Source organism: Lycium barbarum, chromosome 7 (genome assembly GCF_019175385.1).
Source record: "Lycium barbarum isolate Lr01 chromosome 7, ASM1917538v2, whole genome shotgun sequence".
In the NCBI taxonomy this organism is placed as follows: domain Eukaryota; kingdom Viridiplantae; phylum Streptophyta; class Magnoliopsida; order Solanales; family Solanaceae; genus Lycium; species Lycium barbarum.
Genome location: NC_083343.1, coordinates 40,383,330 through 40,391,094, shown reverse-complemented (window position 1 = coordinate 40,391,094; position 7,765 = coordinate 40,383,330).

Here is a 7,765-nt window from a genome sequence, read left to right as displayed (position 1 = left end):
TTCTTCTGAACTATGGACTGGGGACATCCTTGGACTTGGAGATAATTCTGGACTAGAGTTCTTGATTATATGCTTGTCTTGTTCTGCTTTTGTTTGGAAAAATCTTTCCAAAGTCTCTTTAACTATACTTTCTATGTTGTCATTTTTTTTTCTTTTTGGCAAGTATGTTTTTCTTGGTAGAAGTAGCTCCTTGCGTCAGTGTCTTTGGTAATCTTCGTCTTGTCTGGAGAGATGAACATCCCTCATCTTCACTTTTTGGAAAAGTGACAGCCATCAACGGATTTGATGAGTCTTTACCGGCTACCGTTTGAACTGGACTAGCTGTATCTTTATCCGATACAGTGGATCTATTTGCATTCAGTGGGGAATGCACACCCGTCTCATCCATTTTTGTTTGAAATGGAGAACTCTAAGATTGCACCAATTCGAACTTAACCGCTTGTAGTCTCTATTCTAATGTCTTCACTTCATCTAAGAGTTTTATTTTTTCTTAAACCAGTGTCTCTTTCTGCTGGTTTAATCTCTTGACTACTTCAATCATAGTAGAATAGTGATCACAAAAAATCACCTTGTCTGTGTCTTTTTGTATATTGTACTGAGGGGTTCTAGTTGGATTTTGTCTGAGAGCTGGAGAAATATAGTAGTTTGGACCCAATACTCCTCTAGCATAGTCTAAGGCCTCAGTGAATTCATTAAAACCTTTAAAAAGAGGTGCTCTTATATTTTTAATAGAATCTAAAACTTCTATCCAGGTCTGAAAAATACCATTAGTTCTACCATGGATTACAACATAAAATTTAAATTTCTTGTCTAGATTTTTGTCTGTAAAATACTGACAAAGTGCATTTAGAGTGGATACAAAATGGCTAGCATCTTTTTTATTATGTGATATCCATAAATTATCAACTAAACATGTCCGTTGTTTGTCTATTACATATTCTGGTAATACCTTAAAAGTTAAGTTAGATGGCGGAAAAAATATTAAATTATTGGTTCCAAAATGTATTCTTTCTATGGCGTTATTGTCTAATGCAGATGTAGGTCTAAAATGAAGGTTACCTAATACTGTCTGTCTGTATGTGTCTTGGGTTGAGGCTATGCCTTTCCTTTTGTCTGCTGTCTGAGAACTGGAAGGTCTCATGCTGTTCAAAAAAAATCAGTTAGCAGTAATCTTTAGTCTACTTAATTGGTCTGCTAAATTATTATCTTTTCCTTTTATATGTTCAAATTTTAAATTATAAATAGAAATGGTATCTAAAAAATTTAGCCATCGTCTTCTACTACTATTTTAATCATTTATCTTTTGATAGAATTTAACTATAGCTTCGCAGTCTGTCCTAACTAGTATTTCTGGTTTATTTAGGATATATAGTCTAAAACTATTTAATCCATATATTACAGCTAAAATCTCTGTATCTGTACTACTCATATTTTCTTTTTCTTTATACTTACCACTTTGATAAGCACATATCTTCTCTTCATTTTTATTACTATATTTATTGGGTTTTGCTTTTAGTACTGCTCCCCATCCTTCAAAACTATCGTCTGTTTTATAATTAAATAGTCTGTTTCTAGAGGCATGTTTAAATCGGGAATGTTTTTTATTTTTTCTTTAATTTTTTGTACTAATTTAATGTCTTCAGTATTAAAGTGTTTTTGACCATTAGATCCAGTCTTTGAATACAATGGTCCTGCTATTTTTCCTAAATCTTTTATAAAATTTCTAGCATAATTGACTATTACTAAAAAAAATTGTAATTCTTTAACATTGTCTAATTTATCTGGCATTTCTAAACTTTTTTGGCAATATGAGGTTGTAACTTTATTTTACCCTCTCCTAGTACTATTCCTAAAAAGTTTATATAATTTTTACATAATTCCATTTTTTTCTTACTAATTATTATTCCATTTTCTACGAATAGTCTAAATACCGTTCGTAGATGTCCTAAGTGTTCTTTAATATCTCTACTAAACACTAGTATATCTCTACATATACTAATACAAACCTTTTATATTCTCCAAATATACTATCCATTTTTCTTTGAAAAATTGGTAGAGTTGTCTTTAATCCACATGGCATTACTAACCATTCAAAATGTCCTTCAGGACAGGTGAATGCAGTTCATTCTATACTTGCTTCATGCATTCGTACCTACCAATATCCTGATTTACAATCGAATTTACTAAATATTTTCTTTCCTTGTATTCTATTTATTAATTATGTTTTGTCTGGTAACTTATATCCATCTGTTTTAGTATTATCATTAAGTCTTTTATAGTTTATTACCATTCTCGCTTTTGCTCTTACTATTTCGCTATGATTTCTTACCATAAATGCTGCAGATCTATGTTTAGAAGTAGATCTTCTTATTACTCCTAAATTTGTGCTTTAAAGTCTTCCACATCTTGGTTAGTTGCTTCTATTGAGGTTGTTTTAATTATATATTCTGGGTTTATTATGTCTAATTTACATACAATTTTGTTTTTTTTTCAATGTTTTAAAGGTGTTTCTCCTATAATTTCTATCTCATCTAGTATTCTTATTATATTATCTAAATCGTTTTGATTTTTTATTACTCCTATCCTTTCTATCCCTATTTTAAAATTATATAACTCTGTTTCTATGTCTATTAAAGTATAATCTTTTTCTAACGAATCCTCTTCTCCTAGAATTTCTTCTTCTTCTAGAGTTAAATTTTTTATTTCTGGCTTATCTTTACAACATGTATTATTTTCTTGACACTCTTTACAACAACTATCTTCTTTCTTTTGCAGGTTGCTTCGGTCTGTGGTAGAAATTTTCTGATGACGGATTCTAGTTTCAGTCTTAAGAACTTGTACTGGTGTATGAGTAATATTTTTTAAGAAGACTACTCCATCTCTTGTAATCATACAGCCGCCATTATTATGTAACATAAAGTCTAATCCTATGACAAAATCTACATTTATATTAACGTCCCTTACCCATATCTTATCCATTTTATAGCTTGGTTTGTAAAATTCTGAACATGTAATTATAAAGCTAATGTAGGCCTTATGAACATAATGTCTATATATGTTATGTGTTCCATCCATTTGCATGGCTGCAACTGGTTTTTCTAAAAAAATTATTAGATTAGGTGGAACTATTCTTTTGTTTATTATGCACTTTGTGCATCCTGAATCTACTAATGCTAATGTTTCTATCTCATAATCATCTATTTTAATTCTTGCAAGTATTTTTATTGTTCCTAATTTTTTATCTTCATTACATACTAATGTTTCATGGTCTTCTATACTCATTAATTCTGCTTGAGAATCTTCTGGTATTGTTCTTAATGGTTTCATTATTGGTTGTATATTTGATAATCTTATTTCTTCGTCTTCACTATCTACTTCTTTTTGTTTTCATTTTTCTAGGTTACATAATCTAGTTTCTAATTCATTTATTCTTGTTTCTAATGTTATTATTCTTAGATTAATAGTAGGGTCTTCAATTTTCTTATGAGTTTCCTCTTTATTTATTTTTGTCTTAAATTCTTTTTCTATACACATTGTACATCCTTCTATATAACAATTTTTACATTTAGCTCTTTTGTCTCCACTAGGATACCATTTACAAAAGAAACATGCATTACTATCCAATCCCTTATTTCGTTCGAACTCATGGTTACAGTCTTCCGCTATATTTGCTAAATTATCTATTGCTTCTAAGTCTAGATTTTCTAATCCTATTTCATTGATTAATTCTTCTGCTTCTGAGTCTGACGAGTCTGTTTTGATTTTTTCTTTAGTGTCTACACTTACTATAGAATATATACTTTCTGTATCTGACATATATTCGTCTACATTTATTAATGTTTCTTGAAAATCTTCAATTAGCTGAGAATTTCTTGTCTTATTATTTATTCTTTTTGGACATGTATTTGCTAAGTGTTTTACACTTCCACAAGTAAAGCATTCTAGTTTATTTTTATAATTCATTTCTGTTCGATATTTTCTTACATGCCTATTTCTGTCTAAATAAGGTTTTCTGGTTGCTGATTTTCTAAAATAAATCAACAGCCAGAAAACATGTCCCCGTAGATCTGGCCCTCTTGCTTTGCCTTCTATCAATGTCGCGATCACCCCTTTGCGGATGTCATTGTCCTTCAAAATTCTGGGCATGGGCTTGTATTCGGGAAATATCCATCCCTTCTTGCAACGAAGCCGTCAAACAATCCTTGAACAAATGTGGCCCCAAGCCACTCACAAAGAGATGCACCCTATCTCCCATGTCGGCCACCATAGCCGGAGCATATCTAGCCAAAGAATTAAATTGAAGGCTATATTCCCGGGCACTCATGTTTCCTTGCTTTAAATTTAGGAACCTATCCGCTCTAGCTCGGCAGACCTCGGGTGGCAAATAATGATGGATAAAAGCATCTACAAATTCTTGCCAAACGGGAGGAGGCGTTTCTCGATGCTATCCAATTATTATACCACAATACCGCCACATCTCGGAGTCTATATAATGCTAACTCCACGAATTCAGTCTCGGAGGCATGAATAATCCTCAAGGTTCTCAGCATCTCATCAACAAAGTCTTGCAAGTCTTCATCCGGCTTTGACCCGAAAAACTCCGGAGGATTCAAACTCATAAAGTCACGGGCTCGGGTACTAGCTGACCGATCACTTAGGCCCGCATTCTGCCGCTGTGCCTGGGCGGTAACCAACTGCGTCAATAGATGAATGGCTTCGGTCACTTGTTGACCCGAAAAAACCGGTGGAGGAATTGGAGCTGAAGCTCCTCCTTGTTCTTCTACATTGGGCGGGGTGGAGGAAGTATTAGATAGGGCCTCATTATGTGACTCACCCTCTTACACATTCATTGGCGGCTCTCTTTCTACCCGCCTTTTTATCGTAGTCTTGCCCTTCTGGGCGGCTGTAGCCTTTCCCTTTGGCGGCATTTCTGAAATCATAACACACTATTAGGGAGGATAAAATCTTATACACGGCTCAATCGCACGATCTCATAAGAAGAAAGATGGTCATTTTTCCTAAATGCCCTGTAGCCTCCTGTTTACTAGTGTGGCGCACAACACGCCATAAACAAGACTCTACTAGACACGGGTCGTAGACACTTCCTAGGACTGAACTGCTCTGATACCACTTTTGTCACGACCCGACTAGGGGCCGCGACAGGTACCCGGGGCTAACCACCGAGTACCGCTCGTCCTATTACTCATCATGCTCGTTAAACGCTCTTTTATCAAATTCATAAGAAAATCATAAGAAAATTTTATTTCATTTGGGAACATAAACACTTTTATATACATAAGCCTCTCGGCTATCAAAATGATAATATACACATACATACATATATACCGTAGTGACCTTGTGAGACCATATAATCCACATTGCGCATCTACGAGCCTCTACTGGAGTGCTAGACATAAGGACGGGACAGGACCCCGTCGTGCCCAAAATATACATAGACATATATACCAAAAGAACAATCAATGGCACCTCCGGAAAATGGAGTGCTCTTCAAATCGGCTACTAGCTCCTACGAGTCTGGATCGCCTCCCTGTCTACCTGTGGGCATGAACACAGCGTCCAAAGAAAACGAACGTCAGTACGAAAATTGTACTGAGTATGTAAGACATGAATGAAATAAGCATAGTAGAAGATTCATAAACCATAGGAGAAGGATAAAACCTGCATGAGTTCTATAGGTGAGTACATTTAATATATATATCGCATATTTACATAATCATGGAACATGTATTATCATAGCGCATATATCATGACATCATCATCATCATCGTTAACCCGCCTCCGGGTAACCATCATACGCCGCCCACTAGTGGTGTCATGTATTATCATAGCAGCCCGTATTAGCGGTAACATGTCCGGCCATCTAGGCACGGTGGAATCATAGCAGCTCGCATTAGCGGCGACATTCCCGGCCATCTAGGCACGGTGGAATCATAGCAGCCCGCAATTGCGGTGACATGCCTGGCCATCTAGGCATGGTGGAATCATATCGTCATATGATCAATCATTGCTTCATCATTAGTACACATCTCATAGGCATAACATAATCTTATCATCATTATACATTTATCATTTAAGACATACATTAGGATTTGAAGGTAGTTATGGCTATGTCGGGGTGACATAAGGTCGTGAACCCCCGATCATATTATGGAGTAATCATCGACATCATATATCACCTTGAAGGAACTAACAATCTAAGGTGAGTGTACGCAAAGAGAAGCATCGATGGAAGCATACTTAGAATTATTAGCTTCATGGACATCCTTTGTTATACTAGGATTTCTCACACTTATGTTCATCATCATCATTATCATGATTGTATCGTATTTCCTTTCTTAATCACGTGCGTGTGTAGCTTCGTATATTCATGGACTCATAGTCTCTACCGTATAAGAAGATCATGGAAAATTTGAAAGATTCATGCCTTAGGAAGAAAGGATTGTTCTTACATACCTTTTCGTCTAGTTACTCTATCGCTCGAACGTTCCTCTTCAATATTCGCGTTTCTACCTTTAAGAGAAGTCGCATGAACGTTAGCCAATCGATTACTTAAACATGCTTACTATTTCTAGGAAAATTTGGGCAGCATTTCCTTTGTTTATACTACTTTCCTCATATAGGATATCAACTCTCAAACATCTATAATCACATTCACCATATTATAAGGAACAATCAGCATTTATCCACCTTATCCATATTTCACAATTTCACTTAGATGTCTTCATAATCATAGTCATAGTTCACTATTATGTTCTCTCACATTTAATGCTTAACCCATGTTCTACATGTTATTTATAACATACTTATAACTACAACATCTCAATAGTCATGATTCATTTCAACTACAACTCAAGAACTTCATTGTTTTCATCTTTGTGACCCATTTCCTATACCCCTTCCACAATCCAAGTGTTTCAACTTCTCATTTCCTTAATCAAAATGGAAAGATCATAAAACATACCTTAGATAGTGTAGGAATAAGCCTTGAGTAGGAATACTCTTCTTGCACCAAAACCCTAATTCACTTCCATAGGAATTCCTTGACTTGGATGAACTTTAATGTGTTTCTTCCACTTGATTCTTGTTGGTTTGATGAAGTTAATCACCAATCTTTCTTGATTTCTTGTGGATGAAGAGTGTGGAATTTTCTAGAAGTCTTAAGGGAGATAGAAAAGTGTGGGAATGAAATAAATGAAGTGGGAACACATTTATATAACCAGAACTTGTTCAGCTCGTCGAGACTTCCACGGACACTTTCACGGTCCGTGGAACACTTCACGGTTGGTGGAACTGGTCGTGGTACACCACTGGCCAGTCATCATCTCTGCTGGGTATTCCACGGACCAGTATAAGGTTCGTGGAAAGTTTCACGGCCCGTGGTTGTGGTCGTGGAACTCACAGCCTTTCCGAAGTTGTCTGCGTCATTTCGTTTGATCTCCAATCCTTATAAAACCTTCTTAACACTTGTTTAATACTTCATTAATGATCTAAACATCCCTATAACTCGTCGTCAAAACCTTACCAAACAATTCTCAACGCAATTAATTTATGAAACCCTTCCTAAATCTCACTTATACTTCACTTATCCTTATCAATCCCTATTCCATCAATTCATATAACTTCAAGATCTCGTCGTACGCATTCTAAGACCACTAAACATTCGTCTTATAGTCTTAAGAACTTCATGTGACCCTTAAGCTCGCGTTGGTTCATTCACTATGCGACGACATGAAATTTCCAAGGT